Source organism: Felis catus, chromosome B1, assembly GCF_018350175.1.
Source record: "Felis catus isolate Fca126 chromosome B1, F.catus_Fca126_mat1.0, whole genome shotgun sequence".
In the NCBI taxonomy this organism is placed as follows: domain Eukaryota; kingdom Metazoa; phylum Chordata; class Mammalia; order Carnivora; family Felidae; genus Felis; species Felis catus.
In genome coordinates, this window is record NC_058371.1 from 26,173,638 (window position 1) to 26,198,052 (window position 24,415).

At 44.3% G+C, this 24,415-nt stretch overlaps 1 long non-coding RNA gene and 1 other non-coding gene across 4 annotated transcripts in view; one reads left to right on the forward strand and one right to left on the reverse strand.

Annotated features, from left to right (window-relative positions):
• LOC123384795 overlaps nucleotides 1-24,415 on the forward strand; it is a 199,705-nt gene that overhangs the window by 146,950 nt on the left and 28,340 nt on the right. For all 3 annotated transcript variants that reach the window (XR_006596379.1, XR_006596378.1, XR_006596380.1), the window contains exon 2: nucleotides 10,405-10,547. This is a non-coding gene — a long non-coding RNA (uncharacterized LOC123384795). The remainder of the gene's footprint in view (nucleotides 1-10,404; nucleotides 10,548-24,415) is intronic.
• TRNAM-CAU lies at nucleotides 22,528-22,600 on the reverse strand. Its single transcript has one exon. It is a non-coding gene; the product is annotated as a tRNA-Met (tRNA).

Here is a 24,415-nt window from a genome sequence, read left to right on the forward strand (position 1 = left end):
GTGAGTAAAGATAGTGTGTGTGTTTATAGGAAGTTGAGGTAGGAGAGATAAGAAATGCAGATGTAGCTTAAGGGGCAGGAGAGGTCAAGAAAAGGTTTCTTTTTCTTTTACTTTTACTTTTTCTTTTTCTTTTTCTTTGTGTGTGTGTGTGTGTGTGTGTGTGTGTGTGTGTGCAGAGTAATAAATTGCAGAAGCGTGACTAACTCAGAGCAGCTAGCAGACAGAGATTAGCTGTACCAGAGAGAAAGGGGTAAAATATTGTCCCAAAACAGGCAAGAGGAGACACTGTGTTTAAGATAGAACAGGTTTAAAACTTATACCTCAAGGGTGCCTGGGTGACTCAGTCGGTTAAGCATCTGACATCAGCTCAGGTCATGATCTCACGGTTCATGAGTTCGAGCCCTGCTTCGGGTGAACTCCAGTTCTGCACTTCTGGTGAGCTTGAGCCTCCCTTCAGGAACACGAGCCCGCCACTTCTCTCTTTCCCTCTCTCTCTTTCAATCTTTCAAAAAATAAAAAGTAAAACTTATGCCTCAGGTGTTTAGAAGTGTAACTTTATCTCCATGTGTGTCATAGAACCTAATTTAGCGTATTAGCTATTTCAACTCAGGATCTCTGTCACTTTTGGTTTAAAGTAAGGTCAATTCAAGATGTAAACTCAGACCACTGAATATTAAAGATTGGCCTCCCCATCTTCGTCTCTCTTCCCCAGGATGGACCTCAGTTTCCTTCGTCCTGGCACATTGGCTTCCATGCAGTGTCTGTGGATGTGCCCAGTCATGGGTGTCGTCATGGCCTGACACAAGCTGTGATGTCCATGCACCGACATTCCCACAGTTTCTGGTTTCACGTTACTTCTCTGCCCCTCCCCCGCTCTACCCCTCCTCTGCGCACCTGTGAGCATTCTCTCTCTCTCTCTCTCAAAAAATTTTTTTCTTTATGTATATGATAGAGTTTAACATGTCACACAGGTTTACCATTTCTTTCATCCCATATCCTTGCGATTGCATTTTACCCAGACGCCCTGGCGAACGTCACCCACCGTGTCTATTGCTTTAGCTGGAAGGAGAGGTTGAGAGAAACTGCCTTTGAGATTAGAAGGGTCACGTGGAAATACAGTAGCCTTGCCTCAGTCAGGCTGTGGGGACTATTGTTTCAGATGTCCCCATTTGAACCAAAGTTCTGTAAGAGGAGAAAAGTCTGCCTACGACAGTGGAAGAGAGGTACTGATTTCTGGAGACAGAGAAAGGGTGAACCTCGGCCTTGCTCAAGCTGCCCTTTTCCATATTTAATATGGCAAAATCTTGGTTTCACTTACGGGGAAAAAGTGGTTATGTTTCCATCATTCCTCCCTAAACCATCTTCAATGGCTTCTCCTCTGACATCCCTGGAATGTTAAGTTCTCCAAGTTCCCTCATCCAGACCTCTTTTCTTTTGACTGTCTCATTTTAGTTGGCCTTATCTGTTCCCAGGAAATCAGTTACCTCATGGACAGCTCATGTACCAATGTAGTTCCTCCCCAGAACAGGAGACCCATCTATTGACTTTGCCAAGTCACTCCTAGATCAGATGATCTACCAGAGTTTAGGTTGGTTTTATGGCATGCTAAAGGTTGTGTCATCTAGCCCCTGTCTTGTATAAGAGGAATAACCTTTCATGTATGAACTTTGGCACACAATGGAATGGGCCTTTCATAACTATTTATTGAATGAGCAAATGAGCTAGATAAGAATTGAGGGACCTAGGCTGATAGTGGTTAATGATCATGTCTTTATATGTATATCGTGCTTTGATATAGTGTAATTTGAAATGGACTGTCCTTCAGACACATAAATATCACTGCTACAGTATTAAATACATTTCTTTCCATCCCCATGCTGGGGATGAATTTGTAGTGAGTGATCTACCATTACTCTTTCGTCTGGTCCTCCTTGTAAAACGAATGGTACATACTAGTGGGCCAATAATAGAAGCTTCTACCTCCATTCTTCCTCCTTCCCAAGGTCTCCTTACACCTTGTACCCTCACTGTCCTTACACATACCAATTCAGTGGAGGACAGGGTAGCCTGGTAACGAAGCCGAATGCAATTAACTGTGTCATAATGAGGGTTGAAATCAGGACCTCGTGTGTATAACACTTGTAACCAGTTGAAGACATGATGAACCTTTGTGTTTATAAGAGTTAGCTAAATTTCCATCTTTACATTATCTACAATAGCCAAACTATGGTAACAGTCCAAGTGTCCAGCGACTAATGAATGGATAAAGAAAATGTGGACTATTACTCAGACATCAAAATGAATGAAAACTTGCCATTTGCAATGACGTGGATGGAGCTAGGGAGTGTATTGCTAAGTGAAGTAAGTCAGAGAAAGACAAATACCATATGATTTCACTCATACGTAGAATTTAAGAAACAAAACAGACAACGGGGCACCTGGGTGGCTCACTCGGTTGAGCATCTGACTTGAGCTCAGGTCATGATCTCATGGTTTGTTTTTGTGAGTTCGAGCCTGACATCAGTCTATCAGCCTGTCAGTGCAGAGCCTGATTCAGATCCTCTGTCCCCCTCTCTCTGCCCCCCCTCTACTTGTGCTGTCCCCCCAAATAAGTAAATATTTAAAAAAATTTTAAATTAAATATAATTAAAAAAAAATAAAACAAATGAGCAAAGGGAAAAAGGGGGGGGGGAGGCAAACCAAGAAACAGACTCTTAACTATAGAGAACAAACTGATGGTTACAGAGGGGAGGCAGGTAAAGGAATGGAAAAATGGAGAATATTGGTGGCTCCCAGGGGCTGGGAGTGGAGGAAATTGGGAGATTTGGTCAAAGGTAAAAACTTTCAGTTGGAAGTTGACTAAATTCCGGAGATCTAATGTACAAAGTGATGACTATAGCTAACAATGCTTATTTTATACTCGAAAGTTGTTAAGAGTTTAGATCTGAAATGTTTTCACCAATTAAATAATGGGAACAATGTGAAAAAAAAATGTTCAGCTTTAATGAGCATGCTTTGGGAAAGGGCCCTAAGAACTGACAGGTAAATACTCTTAACTTTTTACTTAGGGCCAAATTTCTGAGCTTTATACTCACTATCAGTTGTAAGGAAAATCTTAAAATATCACTGCAATCCCCTTAATTTCCTAAACGTATATATCGTATATCAGATAGGAGAGAAGAGAAGAGAACATAACAAAACTGAAGCACGCATGCAATGTTTGCATCTTCTGCCTCAGAAGTCTGTGTCTCTTTTGGCCCAAATTACTTTTAGAAAATATTAGCTCCCTGTAGTCAGCTTAAAGCCTTCCTGGAATGTCACGGCTAAAAACAAATCAAATTCCTGGCTAATTTCCTCCAAGACAAGACAATACAAGATGATATTACACTGCTTGCTTCTGCCTGGAGCCCCTCCTATCTAAAAATAAATAAGCACATTGAACATGAAAGAAATCCTAAGCCTTTAAAGAAATCTTGATTTTACTGGTTACATGAAACTCTTGTGTGCGTATGATCATCGGCTATATTTGTCCTCACTTTGTCCTGGTTGTAGGCGCTTCTAGGCATACCAAAGAGACGTCTCGCTTAAATTACCAAGGTTTGGTGCTTTTAGGAGACATGGGATTAGGAACAAGGCGCCTCCGCTAGACTCTCCCTGCTCCCTCCGAGCGTGGTCGCAACCTCCAGACAAGCCGTCTACTCCGAATGAATTTCAAGTATTTGAGAAACTAAGATGGGTGGATCGCCATCTCTTCACTGTTCTGTCGCTCAAGCCTCGATTATGAGGCTTGCCTTTTTTTCCACTCTATTTTTCGCGATTTTATAAAAACAGAGAAAACATTTTCTGTTTATACACATTTCTGTAGTTATATATATTATTCAATTAGTTGGTAACCCATTTTGGAAAGCAAGTTGGTAAATGTGTCAAAAGTCCTAAAGGGTTCACAGCTTTCCTCCCCAGTGAATGAATTCATGCATGGGAATCTTTCCTAAAGAAAGCACGCTAAAATTGTAGGATTAAAGCATGCTACACAAAACTTTATCACAGCATTATACTGTTGAAAAGGACCCAAATGTTCAACAGGAGGGTGCTAATTAAATAAAGCATGATCATATTTACAAAGGGTTTTTAATAATATTGGCAAATGTCTGTTAGTCTATTAACTCGAAGCTGGATACAAAATTATATTTTCTAAATAATCATAATATACACAGTCCTGGCACATAATAAGCATTTCATAAATATTTATGAAATGAATAAAGGAATGAATCACAATTATGTTAAACAGAAAAGATTCTTGCGTAGAAAAAGAGACTGAAGTAATATTTATATGTTGATATGATTATCTCTAAATGATGGAGCTAGGCATGATTCTTTTTCTGTATTATTTTTTTATGTTTATTTTTGAGACAGAGAGAGACAGAGCATGAGTAGGGGAGGGGCAGAGAGAGAGAGAGGGAGACACAGAATCCGAAGCAGGCTCCAGGCTCTGAACTGTCAGCACAGAGCCTGACGTGGGGCTCAAACCCATGAACTCTGAGATCATGACCTGAGCTGAAGTCAGATAACCAACTGAGCCACTCAGGTGCCCCCTTTTTTCTGTATTTTAAAGTTATTGCAATGTTTAAAAAAGTTATTGTAATTAACACCTAATATTTCCATAACCCGGAAACATAAAATTTATTTTGTAAAAGAAATATGTTCAGGAGAGTTTAACACAGAAGAGAAATTCAACTGTACATTCAGGCTTTCGTTGTTTAGTAACTTTTTAAAAATATGGACTGTAACTTTTCCACCTAAGGTAGTATTTCAGATACTAGTTGAGAAATGTCATACATGATGTGACATCATTTGTTACCTATCATCGTAATCAAACTACCCTTTATCGAGTGCCTCATTTATCTCAGGTGCCAAGATAACGTTTTGTACCATTGGTGTGTGGGTCTCAGCCTATTGATAGCAATGCTCTCAGCCTGAGACACTGCCCTGGGCCCCTACCACTTGTAGCAGTCCCGACAGACCTTTCCGACCAGAGCCAGGGTTGTGACTGGATTGTCTCTGGTGGTTCTTATCGTGATCACAAGACAAGCTTGGCAATAACCATCAGGGAACTTGGAAGAACAAGATTTGTTACACGCAGCTCCTGGAGGGCACATGGCACACCCAAGGGCCACAAAACGAGGTCATGGGTGGAAGGGAACGTAGACCGACACTCTGCCTTTAGCAGGGCCAATGGTGAGGTGCCTAGGGTTTCGCTCTTTATTTGTGAATTTAAAACATAAGAGCCGGAATTAGGGAATGGGGAGAAGTGGAGTCCCTCAGGTGGCCAGGTACCCAGGTCACCCAGGGCTTTCTAACAGGGGAGCTTCAGGGTTGAGGGGATGGTTCTGGTTAATTATCTAGATGTTTTGCTAGTTGCCAGGTAGATAATATGTTTATTCAGGGTGGGTGTCTTGGAAATGGATGCTGGGGCAACCAAATTTGCACTACAGTCATTTAATTTAATTTTAGTTTTATTGTATTCATTTGAAATGTTTTTTGAGCACCTGCTAAATACGGGACACTGGTTTAAGCACAGGAATATAAGGATGAATAACAGAGTCTTTACCATGAAGGAAGCTATAAGGAGATTTGAACTTATGCAAGGACAGTAGTGTTATAGGTGCTGACAGACACTTGTGGGGGGCACAAAGGAGGGGTGATCACATCCAGGTCAGAGGTGAGGGTCACAGGAAGGGCTGACTGAACTGTAACTGTGGGATTAAAGCAAAGGCCCTTCTGCCTGACCTTCCAAGGCGGAGGGAGAGAAGGCAAGTCTGGGACACAGGTCAAGTCTAGCAGAGGAAGGGCCTGGCTCCCCCTCCAGAAACCACTGGTCAGGAAATGGGTTTCTCCAGCATCCCAGAGTTCCCTCATGCAGACATCCTAGACATTTTCCATTTTGTAATACATATGTTTTTGTATTTTCATGTCATCTCACCAGCAACATGCTTTTTTACAATCTTTGCTTCTCTTCCAGTAATCCTCTAAGTTTCATATTCTTTTTTATTATTAATGTTTGTTTATTTATTTGAGAGAGACAACACAAGCTGGGGAGGAGCAGAGAGAGAGAGAGAGAGAAAGAGAAGGAGACACAGAATCTGAAGCGGGCTCCAGGCTCTGAACTGTCAGCACAGAGCCCGACATGGGGCTCGAACTCACTAACTGTGAGATCATGACCTGAGCCGAAGTCAGACGCTTAAGCCACTGAGCCACCCAGGTGTCTGCTTCAATGCATATTCTTAAATGGCTATAAAACACCTGATCTTTTTGAGATAAAAATGGCCCACAGAAACTTCAGGCCCCTATTAGATATTTAATTAAACCAAATGGCTTCCTTAAGTTAAGGGCCTAGGAGAGAGAAGGGTGGAAAACAGTGTTTCTGCAGATTCTCTCCAACACTAGAGGTTAGCAGACTGTCACAACCTCTTGAGACCAGAGTTTCTACTGACTACAAAATGTCTCTAGCACTCATCATAGACTCATGCTCACTTACTAGCGATGAAACAACACTACCTAACATTTTTTAAAGAATTATCTGAATGCCAGGCACTCTTCAAAATTCTTTACCCAAATTGCCTCCACTAACCATTATGCCAACCCCGCAAGGCAGAAAGGTCTTTCTAATCCTCATTTTACCGATGGCTAATTGTGAAAATTCCATTCGTGTTAACTGTTTTCATTAGCCGTTTGCTATCTGCAGTAAACAAAACCAGACATCCTATAACAGGCAGCTTCTAAAGAAGTGATTCCATTGCAAGTAAGCTCCAATCTTCTCTGTAAACATTATGGATTCTCCTCAGATTGTCAGAATGCACTAGCACCTACACATGGCAAATATAACAGAGCTTAGACTAGGGACAAATTAATATTGCATCTTTGTATACTTATAAGATATTCTGCCTCTAGTGCACTGTAATCAAAATACTGTTACAATGATCTATCTTTAAAGGACATAGTTCTAAGGAAGTGCTTAAAATTGTTTAAATAAGTGAAAGAGGAGGTAGAGGGCTTTCCAGAGGGTTCCCACACTCCTGTGTACATGAATTTTACCTGGAGACCATCCAGTAACTAACTCTGGGCTGTTTTCAGGAACTGCCAGGTACACAGAGTCCGGGGATCTCCTTCTTCCTATTAACTTGACTATAATGGTTTCCAGGATGAATAAACAAACTCAGAATTTAGCACAGGAAGCAGCTATCATATCATAAATTATTATACCCGCAACTTTATCATCTAAATAGATAATGTATCCAAGTCAAGTATTTCTATGGGATGGATTTTAATAGTTCTAGCAGAATGGAATTTTTACATTCTGTCCTTGTCTTCAGAGTATTATAAACCCTTGAGACCTCCTCCAGTTTTTCCTTCAGATAGATGAAAAAATAGTATAGCTCTAAGGATGAGTAAACCTTATCCAGTCAAGTGCAAGTTCAACAGCCAGATGGGAAACTGAGTTCCGGACTGTAAGAGTCAGGCTGCTATGGAATGAACGGCTGATCAGCTTTGCTTCTTCCTTTGCTTCTTCCTTCCTTCTTCCATGCTTCAAGGAAGAATGTCTCCAATGTCTCCTAATTGACAAAGGAGAATCAGAATCCCTTAATCCCAGGGCAGTGTCTCTCTGTGATACCACACAAACTCGTGGGAGACGGAACATGGAAAGGGGGTGTGGAGTCTTCAAACCTGGGCCTGAGAAGAGCTTCAGAACAGTTATCTATTCAAAACCAGAAGCCATTTTGATGGCCAAGTGGAAAAAAAAAAAAGATACTGATCTTATTTTTTTGTTTTTTACAAGGTGTATGTTCTTTTTTAAAAATTTCTTAATGTTTTTATTTTATTTTTGAGAGGGAGAAAGAGCATGAGTAGGGGAAGGGCAGAGAGAGAGGGAGACACAGAATCTGAAGCAGGCTCCAGGCTCTGAGCTGTCAGCACAGAGCCCGACGTGGGGCTCGAACCCACAAACCGTGAGATCATAACCTAAACTGAAGTCGGACACTTAACCGACTGAGCCACCCAGGTGCCCCCACAGGGTATGTGTTCTTGAAGAATGGATAAAGAATAATAAAACCCACGTGTGTCAGTGAGGGCTTCTTCTCTCACCTTTATACACAAGAAAGTCTTTAAAAATGTGTCTACCATACCATATCAATAAAAACCAAAAATGTCCAATAAAATCTATTTGAGAAATCCTAATGGAACTTTGAAAACATCAGGGTACCTGCGTGGCTCAGTTGGTTAAGCATGACTCTTGATTTCGGCTCACTTCTTGATCTCACAGTTCATGAGATGGAGCCCCGAGTAGGGCTCTGCATTGACAGCGTGGATCCTGCCTGATATTCTTTCCCTCTCTCTCTCTCTCTCTCTGCCCCCCCCGCCACCGACTCTCAAAATAAATAAACTTAAAAAAAAAAAGAATATTAAAAACATCTTTCTGATTATAATTCCATTTAGTAGGCCCACCTTGAATACCAGGCTGATACATTTGCTAGCCAGTAACTCATCAATAAAATAATGACCACAAAATTTAAGCTGTCCTTTGAAATAGGAGCTGGATGCCTCTTCATATCCTGAAGGATTTGTTGGCTGATTAGTTAAGAAAATTGTAGTCAATTCTCCTCATACTTTTTCACTAAACCAGTAAAATGAAGAAAAGTAAATTGAGATTAAAATAAGGCAGTTATTTTCTCATCTATTCACCTTGAGAAGGGATATTTGCCATGTATGTGCCCCTCACAGTGAACTTTTATTGAGTGACTATGGGCAGGAGATAGCTGGCCTAAGGCCATTAGATGAATCATGTCAAGGCCCAGTGTGGGAAAGAGCTGGCCAACCAAGTAGTGACGAGAGACAGAACAAAGACGCCATGATGGAGGCAAATGGCAGAGACAGTCTTGTTCCACAGTGAGCTATGGGGCTGCAGGGTTTCTCCATGAGGAAGTGTCAAGTGGCTTGTGGGACTTACGTGGCCTGAGAGAGTTTAGGTCCACTTCCTAGCACCACAGGAAGGGAAAACAAGATCTAAGTCTGGAACTCGCTGTCCCACAATGGCTGTAACTTTTATGGCACCTACAGGTTGTGAATTTGAGAAAGGAAGTGGCTAAACTCCCTCATCAGGAAATGTAAAGGGGCACTTGCTAGTATGTATTTTATAATAAAATAGGTAGCTATTAGAAGTGGAGGAGAGTCCTTAATACCTCCTCCTGAGATGTACAATAATGTATCTCCAACTGAGAAGGCACTTTGAGGCCAAAAAATGAAGCAAGGCACTCCATACCATTAACAGTCTTATTCAGTATAACTTACTGTCAGGTGGACAGAAGATCTATGGCAGCTGCTTCTCCACCCCACCAGGACCTCAAGGCACAGCTTTTATGGAGCAAGGGGCATGGTGGTAAGGTCACGGGGTAGTTACCTAAAGTGGCACTGTCTGTGCATCAGTCCTCTCTGGTTACCTCAAGTGGGGCCTTCTGTGCACCACTTTAGGGAAAATCAGAAAAAGCCTTCCCATATTCCAGTCAGGGCATACACTAACCTCCTCGAGGCTTGGAATACGTGGCCCTGAGGGAGGTCACTGCACGGGCAAGAACAAGATGAGGGACCAAAGATGGAGTCAGTGTAGTCAGTACTCCTATGGTAGCGCTTAAGTGAGGCTTTACCTTGTGCTATGTATAATCCTAAACTCTTTCTACGCATTGTTTTATTTAGCCCCCAATGTAATCCTACAAGGAAGGTATTATTGTCCTTTCCATTGCTGGGCCACAGAGATGTTAATTTACATATCACGATTGGTATGGTCTTCTTCAAAATCTGCTCTCTAGGCCCTCCTGCTGCTGTGCATATTATTAATAATAACGATTACCTAACATGATTAAAATAATACCGTCACAAAGTATCTTATATAACCAAAAGGCTTCTAAGCCTCTGCATACCTCTATTTTAAGTAACATTAAATAAAAGGATATTCTAATATAATCAGAAAAGTCGGGTAATCTTCAGAGCTTCCTAATAATGGAATTTGAATGATGGTCAAACTACTAATAATATGTTAAACTATCCAGAGGAAGAAGTCAAGGATTGGGGTGTGATTTACTCTTTCCTTGGACAGCCAAGGTAATCTGACAAAACAAAACCATCCAAACTACAAGTCAAGAGGCTTGACAACCTCTTCCTGGCTTCTCTGAAATACAATTCTGGCAGCAACTTTTGAAAGGACATCAATTCAAATACATAAACAGAAGGACGTGGATTATTACAAAGAGGACAACCCTGAGCTCAGAGAGTTCCTATTTACATCTCAAATAACCAAAAAGTTGTGATCACTCTTTAAAAGTGTATGCACTGTGGGCCCTTCATTTCTCTTTTCAGGTCCCTCTGTGGGAGCGAATAGCAAGGGGACCGGACCTGGTGCAGAGTGTGAGAGAGGGATTCCTGGTGAAAGGGACAATGACACGAAGGCTGAAGGCAAGACCTTGCAGGTTAGAAGCTTCCATCCTGAGGTGCGACTGGAGGTTAGTGTTTGAGAAAGGGTGTGGAGAGTGGAGGGAGAGGTAGCTGCAGGGGAACTTTATCCCCAGGGCAAGAGGAAGCTATTGGGAGGTTTCAGCAAATGTTAAGTGCATCCATTATTTTTCTCAGGCTTGGTTCAAAGGAGTCATGAAATCATGTTTGAAAAGTACATTTGCAGCCTTTAAAAAGGAGTATGAAGGAGGGGTGCCTGGGTGGCTCGGTTGGTTGAGCGACCGACTTCGACTCAGGTCATGATCTCACAGCTTGTGAGTTTGAGCCCCACGTCAGGCTCTGTGCTGACGGCTCAGAGCCTGGATTCTGTGCCTCCCTGTCTCTCTGCCTTAACCCACTGGCATTCTGTCTCTGTCTCTCTTCAAAATAAATAAACATTAAAAAAAATTTTTTTAAAGGAGTATGAAGGAAATACAACGTGTCTATATTTCTTACTTGAGATGGTAAGTGCCCTTCCACACACATCATCCATAAAGTCTTCAGGAAAGACACCCATGATTTCCTTTTAATTGTGAAAGGGTTCCTAGACAATTTCCTCAGGGCAAATCCCAAGAAACCCTAGTCACAGATCAAAAATCCACATGGCAAATCTCTACACATTTATAAACGGCTCGGGTAGAACTACACTTCCAAACATGCTTTTGTCACTTTCTCTGTAAAGTGACAAAACCATCACCTGCCTGTGAATTAATTCTTCTGGAACACCTCGAGTCTACCCAGGTAGCCACCGAGGATTCACAAACCACCCTCAGTGACTGGCTTCTGAGGCACACAGCAAGCAAGGAACCACAGCCCTGATCCATGTAGCCCCTGTAACCAGGTAAAGCTGTAGCAACGACAAAGCACTTGAGAGAAAAGTGGAAAATCCACGGTTGTTAAAGGTAGAAGACTAAAAACCCCAGTCCAGGACCCAATGGGTCATGCCACAACGTGCTTAGGTAATCACTACTCTGACAACAAGGACACACAATAGGTACACACGAATCTTCATCTTTCTTTATCCCTTCCTAGCCTCAGGACAATGATGGATGATTATGATCATCCCTCTCTGGAACTTATAATCACGATGCCTATTCATCCATTCACCAAATTTTATTGAGTTTCTGCTCTGTTCTGGGCACTGTGTTGGGCACCAGAAAAGAGAAATTAATAAAACCTAATCCCTGCCTTTGAGTTGCTCACAGTGAGACAGAAGAAGTAGGCAGGTTTAAAATACATAGGTATTTGTAATACAGAGTCAGGCCTAACACGCGTTGGAATATACAAGGCTTTATTTGAAACAATGAGATGTATGTTATCCCCAGAACCGGGGTCAGAATGGAAAATAAACAGGAATTCCCAGCTGCAAGTTCTTACCAAACAATCCCTTTTACCCAGGACAACAGTTAATCTCTAATAGGAAAACAGGAAGCATCCTATTCAAAATCCTGGCTGAAGGATGCAGGCTGAATATTCATTAGGATGGGGGGGGGGGTCGGGAGGGGAGGGGAGCAGGAGTGAAAACACAGCAGGAAGCCAGGAACACCCAGGGCAGGAGAATTTCTCAAACTGCTGAGATGTGTTTCCTAGACAGCCTCCCGGAGGAGGAGGGATGTTGAAAATTTCCTCTTGTGAAACTAAATACAACAATGTACCCAGTTTAGATAATAAAATGTTCTGTGGTTCTTGATATGGTCAGTTCACAGACTCTATATACATGTTCACATGGAGGCATGCGACAGTGAAAGCATCATTTGCTTTCTGTACTCTCACCTGAAGTCAGGTTAAAGGAGCACAGACGCCACAGGAAGTAATTACGATGTAGTCGGCCAGGGAAACTAACAAAAAAGAGTACGCTCTCTTCCAGCTCGTTCTGGTGCTGGAATTAATCTGCTGCTCTCCTGCTTCTGATAAATGCCATCCTTGGGCTTGGCTGAAACGTTGGTGGACAAGGAAAGCTAGAAGCAGACTGCCAGAGAGGGGTCACGTATATACAGTACTGCTGTAAACCCAGGACAATGACAGCTCTAGAGGAGAAGGAATGGCTGTCTGTTTCTCTCTACTCTCCACAAAAGGAAGGAAGAAATGCATATCGGCAGCATAATTAACAGTCAGCCGCCTTTTCTGAATTGAGACATCATCCCTGAATGCAGCTCCTCAAAGGGACAGCTAGGGAAATTTTAAAGGTGACCTAAAAAGAGGGTTTGATCATATAAGACCTGAAAAATACTTGCTGGTAATATTTAAGTGGAAGCTGGATGCATTTGGCTGCGCCGCATAAAGGAAATCAATGTTCTCTATTAGCTAAATTTGAGGTCATTTGCGTTTGCTTTCCCAGCCCCTGAGAATGTAGAAAATCAGACAGCCCAATTCTTTCGGAGTGAGTCACACACAGCCTTCTCACCTTCCTTCTCCCCTCCCTCCCCCTGCCCACTCCACCTCCAGCCTGCACCCTCTAACTCTTGCAAACACACAAAGCCTGGCAGGATCAGCCCTTTGTGTTCAGGCTCTTTTTCCCACATCTTCCTTGGGGGAACGGGCTGGAGCGAGGGTAGAACGCTGACTCCCACACACTGCCACTCTGACACCAGAGCTCTTCTGTGCGTGCAGAGAACACCTGGCTCTAGTAAGGGGGGGTAGCTAGGGGGCAAATGGCACTACATACTCTAAAGTCACCTCCCCTTAAAACAGATGAAACCTTAAGGCGGTTAAAAAGGAGTCACTGGGAGAAAGGCAGCCTGCTGGAGAGAAGGACGTGGTGGGGTGTTCAGTAAGGTGGGCAAGGCTGGAAGACGGAGTCATTGATTCAGTTTGATTCCATTCGATTTGAATGGAGAATACATGTCTTCAGGTTTGTGGTCTGCATTTCTTTCAAGTTGCCCCAGCTCCTCTCCTCCCTACCATTCTTCCTGACTCCCCCCACCACACACACACACACACACACACACACACACACACACACACCCTTCCTAAAGAGTGGAGGAAGTCTTTGGGAGGAAAGACCCAGTAGTCACCAGCCCTTATAGCCAGGCATTCTCTCCCCCAGAAAATGAACATACGGGTGACATGTTTGCAAAACAACTTGAGATTTGGCTCTCCCCCAATTCTTCCCATGGTTTACTTCTTCAAGTCAGAACTCCACCTCAGAGCTCCCGAGAGGAGCTGCCATCTCGCCCCGTCTTTGCGTGACCTCGGCAGGAGACACCAGAATGTTTCCTGGGTACAGTGCTGCTTCAGAAATCTGAACTGCTCTCTCTCCATACCTCAGACACAACCGTTTGTGCTGCTTGGTGACTTTGCCCTTTATAAAGCACTGCCATATACTTTATTCCCTTAGAACCCTCTGGAACATGGTGTGGTTTGTCATCCCATGTAGAGATGAGACCCAGGGGCATGAATGCATCTTGCCAGAGGTTGTACCCCTCGTGAGAGAGAACTGGAGCTCCCAACTATGTCTATTACTTGCAGCTCGTTTGTAGGGATATGGATGTTTAATCCCTCATGACTGGGCACTGAAAAATGAGATTCTGATCCAGATATTTGCCCAAGAATTTGGGAACCCAGGCAGTTCCCCAGTCATAGTGAAAAATCCCCCCCACTTTTAATTTAAACATTAAATTATTTATTCAGTTCGATTCCATTTGATTTGATTGGAAAATACATGTTTAATTATTTAAATGATTTATTTTATTTTATTTTTTTAATGTTTATTTTTGACACAGAGAGAAACAGAGCATGAACGGGGGAGGGTCAGAGAGAGGGAGATACAGAATCGGAAACAGGCTCTAGGCCCTGAGCTGTCAGCACAGAGCCCAATGCGGGGCTTGAACTCACAGACTGTGAGATCATGACCTGAGCCGAAGTCGGATGCTTAACCGCCTGAGCCACCCAGGCGCCCCTTAAATGATTTAAGTAATTTAAAACATTCTTTGGCATTGCGTAGCATGAAAACAAATACTTTGGGGTCCACACCCTTCTCTATTGGCAGATTTTACATAAAGGGGTCCTTCAACATTCTTGTGAGACTTGGCTCAGCATTACTCTTCAACACTCCCGGATTTGCTACTCATTTGTACTCCATCACCAAGAACAGGGCATCCCAAAGGCCCAAACCCTAAGATGGCACGGAGCACTGAATGGGAGGTTAACAGTAGGCAGACAATTAGCATGTGGCCACAGTTAACTTTTCCCAGATTCGTTGTTGTTGTTGTTGTTTTCCCCAAGGGTTTCACCAGAAAGCAATTTCAAATAAATTGTTGCATCTCTCTCGGATATAGTTTCTCCGTCTATAAAATAGGCATGACCTGGCTGGCCTTTCTGTAAAAAGCAGAGGTGTAAGGAAGGCCAGGAGGTCTTCCAAGGTCAGAAGGCTCCTCAGTGGCGGTGAGTGCATTCCTGTCCTAGAGCTGTCCCTATGAAAGACCACAAGCTGAGTGGCTTAAGCAATAGAAATGTATTATTTCACAGTTCTCTAGGCTAGAATTAGAGACCCAGGTTATCCGCAAGACCGTGCTCCCTCTGACGGCACTAGGGAAGGATCTGTTCCAGGCTTCTCTAGTTCCTTGGCTTGTGGCAACATCACTCCAGTCTTCGCGCGGTGTTCCGTGTGTGTGTGTGTGTGTGTGTGTGTGTGTGTGTGTGTGCGCCTGTCTCTTTGCATGGCATCCTTTTTATAAGGACACGGGTCATCCTGGATGAGAAGCAGGCCCTACCCTAGGGGGACCTCATCTTAACCAATTACGTCTGCAAGGACCCTGTTTTCCAAATAAGGTCCCATTCTGAGATGCTGGGGATCAGGACTTCCACGTATGAATTTGAGGGGGATACAATTCAATCCATAACCGTAAGCGATCATATAGCTGACCGTGGAGGGCAGTCCTGTATTTACATGCCCACGTCTGTTATCCGTAATGCTGATCAGTAATTCACGTTCAGTATTCAGGGAAGAAAAAAACCGACAACTCGCACCGGCACATAGCTTGTACGTACGCGGAGTTCGAGAACGGCTGTCCCGTTGCAAGTAACCCAGGGGAAGTGACCAAATGCTGTGTGTGGCCTTACAAGACAGTCGGCTTTGCCGGCTGGTGGCCGCAGCAGTGGGAGGGCAGAGTGTGACACCACGAGGTTTGCAGGGTCACGAAGAGAATGTTACACAAAGCTTCTGAGGACTCCGGCAGATGGCCTTAGCTCCCTGCCTTTGCCCTGCTCAGGGGCAGCCCCTCAGCCCGACGGTGCCCTTTAGACAGATTCCCGGAGGCTGACTCACCTAACACCCAAGCACACACACTGAAATGCCAGTGTTTCATTTCTGCTGAAGGTTATTTCTTTCCAGTAACAAAAATGCTCCAATTCCTGTCAAAGGCCCAGAAGCTTAACATCCTAACATTAATCAGAAGGAGGCTGAATGAGCTTGGAGTGAAGGCAGGTGAGACCTGACGCATTATCCTCACCTGGCCCACCATGGTCAAGGCCTTTCCGGTGGGGGACCCAGGTGGGGGGGGCCTCTCTCCCCTGGACATTCCGGGGGAGCACTGCCAAGCCCTGCTTCATGCCATCCTTTCTCCGCACCCCAGGCTGGCGGCTCCCTTCTGTTCCCATGGTCTGGCTCCACAGAGGCTGCAGGAGAGTCTTGTGAGGGTTCATCCAAATGTCCCCAAGGGAGCCGAGGGAGGGAAGGGGGAATGGTGGGCATTTCTAGTCTCCACGGATTAAATGGAGAAAACTCCCAAGCGCTCCCCACCTTCTCCAGCCCCCAGTAATCTCAGGTTCTTTCAGGAAATCTATGGGCCATGCTCCTGAGGATGAACACAGCTGCCTGGGAGCTGTGGATCCAGGATCCGGGCAGGTCAGAGGTCAGAGCAGCTCTAGGGACCGCCTGAAATAAGGGTACAACAGTTCAGATGCACTCTCTTCTCCCCTCCTAACACACACACACTTTCTCAATCTCTCTGTCTCTTTCTCTTCTGGACTCCAAAGAAGACCAGCAGTATGAGCTGCCCTCTTTTGCAAAGCTGAGCTGCTGGAGCCCCCTATGTGTAACGCAGCGCTAAGCCCATCCTCCTAGAACTTTCTGCCTGCCAGGATTTGGAAGAACATCAAGAATTAATTTGGTAATTCTACTCCTAAGAACATACTTAAAATAATTCCACATACCCACACTACACATGCACACACACATACACACACACACACACACACACACACGTGTTCACTGGAGCCTTTCCTTTTTAAAGTTTTTTAACATTTATTTATTTTCAAGAGACAGAGAGTGAACACAGAGGGGGAGGGGCAGAGAGACAGGGAGACACAGAATCCGAAGCAGCCTCCAGACTCTGAGCTGTCAGCACAGAGCCCGACGCGGGGCTCGAAACCACTGACTGTGAGATCGTAACCTGAGCTGAAGTCGGATGCTTAACCGACTTCACCCAGGTGCCCCAAGGAGCCTTTCTTTTATAGTAGAAAAAATTAAAAACCTAAGTGCTGGGGCACCTGGGTGGCTCAGTCGGTTGAGCGTCCGGCTTCAACTCAGGTCACGATCTCTCAGTCTGTGAGTTCCAGCCCCACGTCGGGCTCTGTGCTGACAGCTCAGAGCCTTGAGCCTGTTTCGGATTCTGTGTCTCCCTCTCTCTCTGCTCCTCCCCTGCTCGTGCTCTCTCTCTCTCAAAAATAAACATTAAAAAAAAAAAGCCTCAGTGCTAGCATTAGGAAATGATTTTAAAATGTATGTTTTATCCATACAAGGAAATACAATTCAGCTGATTTTAAAACATATTCTTTTTTTTTAATGTGTATTTATTTATTTTGAGAGAGAGGCCAGAGAGAGAGGGAGAGAATCCCAAGCAGGCTCCTTGCTGTCAGTGCAGAGTTTGATGTGGGGCTCAGTCTCGTGAACCATGAGATCATGACCTGAGCTGAAATCAGGAGTCAGATGCTTAACCGATTGAGCCCCCCAGGCACCCCTTACAAACATATCCTTGCAGATGTTGCAATGTCTTTGGAAAATGCCCACAAAATAACTACTAAAAGAAAAAAAGTAGGCTATGAGTCTATACGAAAATAACATTCTCCAAAAAGTTGGTGGTATTTATCCTTCAGTTTTAGTAGATGAGTATTTTAGTTTCTTTCTTTAGGCTTTTCTATATTTTCTAGCTTTTCAATAATGCGAACATGTTATATTTATAAACAGGGGAAAAAAGCGCCAATAATGGAAAGTATAAGAAAGAGCCCACGTTTCATTCTTTTCCTTACATCTTCCGCCTGGACCCTAGGCCTCTTGTGCAGGAATTTCTGCATTTCTTCTACCTCTGGCCACCTAAGAAGTAAACGGTGCTGAATCTGATACCTAGCCCAGGCCAGCCCCGCTTGTCTTCACTAAGAGAAGTCGCTCTGGCTAAATTCCTCTCCTCATCTCTCCTCCCACTACCCTTGACTCCCAACACAGAGAATCCTCCCAAACGCAGCAAACAGCACCCTAGTCTTTTCACCATGGCCCTGCGTGGTTCAGTTTGTCCTAGCCAGAGTTAAGTTTCACCAAAGAGAACAAGCAAAGGAGGGAGACAGAGACAGGGAGAGACCGACAGAGACAGAGACGAAGGGGGTGGGGGATAGAAATAGACCGATCTGGCATTCTGCCTTCCCGGATGGAATTTTTCCAATCCAGGCAGGATGGATGAGGAACACAGACCCATTCCTTCCCACGTGTTTGGAACTCTGGCCCCGAGCCCTGAGCTGAGTATTCCATTTATCCTCTTTGTGGGCTGAACTGATGAAATTGCTTTAGCTGAAGGAAGTGGTATGGATTTACTGATGTATCAGATCTGCAGGATGCATCCATCATACAGACCTTCGGGTCGGCTCGAATCGTGAGACAGGTACGCATTCAGAAGGCAAACGCTAGCATGGTGCTCGTGCCTCCAGGCCAACAGGGTGCAGCGAGACCCCCATCGGTGCACGCGGGTCGGGTCAGCGGGCTGGTGGGCTGAGCCACTCCCCTTCCTAGATGTATGGTGGGTGGGTTGGCACTGCCCACAAGGTCCCCCAATTGGAGAGAGGGAAGGCTGGTCACTGGGACCCAACGTCCCATCTGGCCACCACTGTGAGATGAGGTGGGGAGGGGGGGGCAGCCGGGGACTGGAGGCTCTGGGGAGAGCTTCAGGGTCCTCAGGACAGTGCGAGACTGAGACTCGTTAAAGTGAACCAACCCAAAGGTAGTTCTTTGTATTCTTCTCTCCTTTCTCCCCAAACCCTGTGCTCCCCTCCCCGCCTTTCCTCCCACAGACAATAAACCATTTAACAGAGAAGGTGGCTTTGTTTCCTCTCTCGCCTGTTCTGATACATCTTAGGCTGAAATGCCACAGGGCCCACCTCTGATGAAAATTAATATTAAACTGCTCTCACTCCCAGCACCAGCCTCTCCTCCGGACCTGAGAAGTCAACACGCCCCGCCCCTGCGGAGGTTCTCCAATTCCCTGTTCTCACGCCCCCACCATGGCTGCCTTCCTCCCTTGCCTACCTCCCTTCCCAGACAGACGCAATGTGTTAACGTGTCCCCACCTGAGACAAAGAAAGGAGGCTTTGTTATACCTGTGTGATCCTAAATATTATCATCATTTAATTACTGCCATTCTCCCAAGCCAACTTCTTGGCAGCAAGCGCTCCTTTAGTTAAGTAGGCTTTTCATTTTCCCAGGGAGGCCGCATCAGAGGTGATTTGTGAATGGAAACTAATTTGGGGTGTTGCTGCTGGTATAAAGAGGGGACTCCAGGGTAACGGAGCCTTAAAAGACGAATCGGGGAAAGGTTAAGCATTCCCTTCAGGCACAGATAGTGTTTTGGAAAGGGCCGCCACATGCAGATTCAGTGTCCTGGGCACAAACCAGTGGACTGTGTTATTAACTGGCCCAGATTCAGTTCTTCTTCTTTTTTCTTTCTTTCCTTCTTTCCTTCTTTCCTTCCTCCCTTCTTTTTTTCTTTCTTCTTTCCTTCCTTCTTTTTTTCTTTCCTTTTGTCTTTCTTCTTTCCTTCTTTCTTTCCTTCCTTTTTTTCTTTCCTTTTTCTTCTTTCTTTTTCTTTCTTTCTTTCTTTCTTTCTTTCTTTCTTTCTTTCTTTCTTTCCTTCTTTCTTTCCTTTTGTCTTCCTTCCTTCCTTCCTTCCTTTCTTTCCTTCTTTCTTTCCTTCTTTTTTTCTTTCTTTCTTTCTTTCTTTCTTTCTTTCTTTCTTTCTTTCTTTCTTTCTTTCCTTCCTTCCTTCCTTCCTTCCTTCCTTCCTTCCTTCCTTCCTTCAACACAAGGAGAGCTGGGTCACATTCATTATGCCTTCAGTTGCTCGGAATTGTTCTCCTGGTTGTGTGCTCAGGCAAAAAGGACAACTTGACTTCAGTCTTCTGGTATGTGAATCAGCCAGGAGCGTCTGCTTGACCCTAAAAGGTGTCAGAAGCTTTCAGATTCTAAAACGGGCACTTGATCTGCAAAAAGTACAAAGTATTCTGTACCTGACTTGATGACCCTGGCCAGCTCCCAGCCTTTGGAAATGGGAACCCAGGTTTGCCGCAAGTGTTAATGTAACAGTAGGAACTCGGATTCCGCTCGCACTGCCTGGACATTCCTAACTTTATTTGGTTAGGTCATAACGCTGCTGTTTCCCCATGATGTTCTCCTAGAACATCTCTGATTATGGGTTGCTCTAATGCTCCCAGCTGGAGCCATTCTTGCCCTCATTTTTGGCCACGTAGGCTGGGAAGAAAACCAGCCCAATCAGGTCAGTGAGATCATTGACCATCCCTGATGTCGGAGGACTGGAGTTAACGCCCGAGTGCCCAGCTTTTCTTTCTCTGTCCTACTCCTTTTTTATTATTGCTATTATTGAGATATAAGTGACATATACCATTGTGGAAATTTAAGGCGTACAACATCCTGGCTTTACACACTTATATACTGCAATATGATTACCACCATAGCATTAACTATACCTCCAGATATCACATCACTATTCTCTTTTGTGGTGAGAACAGTTAAGATCTAGTGTCTTAGCAACTTTGAAGTTTATAATACGGTACTGATTACTGTAACCTCCATGCCGTGCATTAGATCTCCAGTAACTATTTATCTACTAAATGCGGGTTTATATCCCTCCCAGCCCCAGCCCCTGCTGACCACCGTTCTATTCTCTATTTTTACCAAGTTTACCTTTTGAAAATTCCACATATAAGTGATATAATCCAGTATTTGTCTTTCTTTCTCTGGCTTACTTATCTCAGCATGATACCCTCAGGGCCCATCCATGCTGGGGCAAATGGTAGCATTTCCTGCTTTCTCGTGACTGAATAATATTCCGCTCTGTGTATTCCAGTGGAATGCTTACGAGGAGGGTCAGGGGAAAGTGGTCAAATTGAACTTGGGGAAAACTCTGTAGACAGAACGACAATGTGGCCCAAAAAGTTTAAAAAAAAAAAAAGGGAAAAAGAAAGTGCGCATCACCTTGATGACAAAACATTTTTTTTTATTTTTTAAAAAGATGAGCAGCTCATCTGTTATCTCACTATTTCTATCTCCTTAAAAGATCTATATCAAGATCATCTGTCATATGCATTTTTTCTGTTTCCAGACCGAAAGTGACCATTCTTTGTAAATATCTGTGGAAATAACTATGCAAAAGTGTTCCTTTGGAACCTGTTCAGGTGGAGCTGTGGGGTGTAGGGTACACATGGAAAGAAATGTAGGACGAGTCAAGAAGAGGGTTTAGGAGTGTGTAGGGACATTACCAGAAACGGCACCCCAAGAGGCCCTGGGGAGGAAGGTGAAATGGCAGGTTTTGGGGCTCGTGCTTAGAGAATTGCCCCCACTTGGAGTCCTTAATGTTTATTTATTTCACCTTGGCATTGCCTTCTTTGTTCTGGTACTGAAACCACCGCATAGTGGAGGGGACTCTTCACACACCGCCTGGCAAGGGATCATGCACGTTTGTGTTCAGTGAAACCTTCTGATGCCAATGTGCCTGTGTCAGTGAGCAGGTGCTTCGCAGGGATCCTACAGTGTCTGGGTCATCATTCTCTCTCTTTTTTTTTTAATTAAAAAAATCTTTTTAATGTTTATTTTTGAGAGGCACAGAGTGCAAGTGGAGGAGGGGCAGAGAGAGAGGGAGACACAGAATCTGAAGCAGGCTCCAGGCTCTGAGCCGTCAGCACAGAGAACCTGGCGCAGGGCTCCAACTCAAGAGCCCTGAGATCATGATGTGAGCCGAAGTCAGACGCTTAACTGACTGAGCCACGCAGGCACCCATCATTCTCTTTTGGAAGAGACTTGCGGCTCCTGGACAGCGATGCCACACCCTGTCATCTCTGGACAGTGCAGGTGATGCTTTTCTAAGAGAAAAATCCACCAGTGAGCACACACCTCTGTAGTCCCTCTCCTTACATTAAGAGCATCAATTATTGGACTGTTTACTCCTTGCCAAAATATGGGATAAGATTCTTCCATTTACTGTAATATATCAATATCTTTTAATATGTTCAATCAACCTTGCCAGTTAGGTGTTATTATTCCCATTTCACAAATAAGGAATGAGCCCTTAAAAGTTAAAAAAAAAACAACCCAAAACCAAACCTTTGTCCCAGGTCACTGGTAAGAAGTGGCAGACCTGAGATTTGGAGTTGTTCTTCTAAGCTCAAGGCTCCCACTTTTCTTTGTTTTCCCACTGCTGGGCTTGATCCCAGGACCCTGACATCATGATCTGAGCTGAAATCAAGAGTCGGACACTCAACTGACTGAACCGCCCACATGCCCCTTCTTTCATTCTCAGGAAAGTGGACAACTTCCTTTTGGGGGTGGCTTGTGTTCCTTTTATTATGAATGAGATTGAATGGTCTGCAGTTACCCTTCCCTCTGTGGGGGGCATCCCTGTATCTGCTTGGCCACATACAGGGCCTCTAAGCACCTTTGCTGAAAGTTTTCATTATTTTCTTGAAATACCCCTTTATAGCACAGCAAAACAGCTGTGCCCTCTCTGAGGCTCGAACTCAGGACCTTCAGATTATGAGACTGACGCGCTGCCCACTGCGCTAAGAGGGCTGCAGTGCAATTTCTCAGCATGAGTAATGATGCCTCCTGAAGTGGTAAGCTCCTTAAAGAGAAAGGTGTCGGCTCATCTTCGTAGGTCAAGCCAATGATCGAGTGGATTTGGAATAGCATCAAAAATGTTCTTTTCCCACATCTCCTCCCACAGCAGTAGATTCCTAAGTAATCTAGAAGGTAACTCAGCAAATGATACATGTACTTTGGAAAAATGAAAAGACCTCATTATGTTCATTGTAGCCCATAAGCAGAGGAACCAAAATGTATTAGGCTTGTCTAAAAGAAGGGGTGTATAAGCCTATAAATATTAACAAAAATTAAGTACTTGTCAACTTTGGCACCAGAATCCCTTCTTCCTTGGGTATCGAAAGCTTTTTCATTCTGGAAACACCAGAGTCAAGGTGCTAGACAGTGGAGTTCAGAAATTATCAAACAAAACTTCTGACTGAAACTAGAGCAATGAGCGTACCTACCTGTGGCCGCTCGTCCGAAGCCTCACGATATAACAGTGAAAGGATTTTGAAAGACATAAGTGCAGAGCCCCCGGGGGGCTTAGTCAGTTAAGCGTCCGGCTCTTAGTTTCAGCTTTCAGCTCAGGTCAAGGTCTCGTGGTTTCTTTCTTTTTTTTTTTTTTTTATAAATTTTTTTTAACGTTTATTTATTTTTGAGACAGAGAGAGACAGAGCGTGAACGGGGGAGGGTCAGAGAGAGAGAGGGAGACACAGAATCGGAAACAGGCTCCAGGCTCCAAGCCATCAGCACAGAGCCTGACGCGGGGCTTGAACTCACGAGCCGCAAGATCATGACCTGAGCTGAAGTCGGATGCTTAACTGACTGAGCCACCCAGATGCCCCAAGGTCTCGTGGTTTCATAGGTTCGAGCTCTGGGTCAGGCTCTGCTGCCAGCGCAGAGCCTGCTTGGGGTCCTGTCTCTCCCACTCTCTCTGCCCCTCCCCCACTCACACTGTCTTTGTCTCTCCCAAAATAAATAAACTTAAAAAAAAAATGACGTAAGTGCAAAAGACACAGGGAGAGGAGAGAGGACAAATAGCAACAAATCTGGAAGCTGGAAAGCAATGTCATGGAAACCCTGTCTTTGTGGAACCTTCCAGAAACTCAAGAGCTGGTGGCGCCAGATACTTCTAAAAGTAGAGGTGAAGATGGAGCTGAAGACAGAAAATTGGTCTAGTTAGTTTGCTGAAAAATTAGTGAGACCCTTAGGTGGCCTCCCTAAATCCAAGCACCAGGCATATTCTCCTGCCCTCACCGGGAGATGCCTGGAGGTGTCTTCTCTAAAAGGTAAAACAGAAGAAGGTCTCTGGACAAGAAACATCACGTCCACTGAAGGTGGGGAGCCACACTGAAAATGGGGCCACATACCAATGTCCCATGTAAAGCTTCTCTAGCCTTTCCCCTAGTTGGCTCCCAAAATACTGGGAGTCAGGATTGGACCTCAGCCTAAAAGTTCACTGTGTGTGGCGTATGACCAGCTCCAGACAAGGAGGGCAAAACTAAGGGTACTAGCATCAGGAGTCTCCTCCAAGAAAATAGTGCAGCAAGATTATCCTACAAGGAAGACCACCCGTGAACACAGAGCTCTAGCAAACAGCTGTTTAGTACCTCATGCATAAACATGAGCAGAATGCAGGGATCACTAGACATTTGAGGAAATCATATAAAATAAAATACAAAGATTTAAATCTGTATTTTTTAAACTTTTTTAATGTTTATTTATTTTTGAGAGACAGAGCACAAGCTGGGAAGGGGCAGAGAGAGAGGGAGACACAGAATTCCAAGCAGGCTCCAGGTTCTG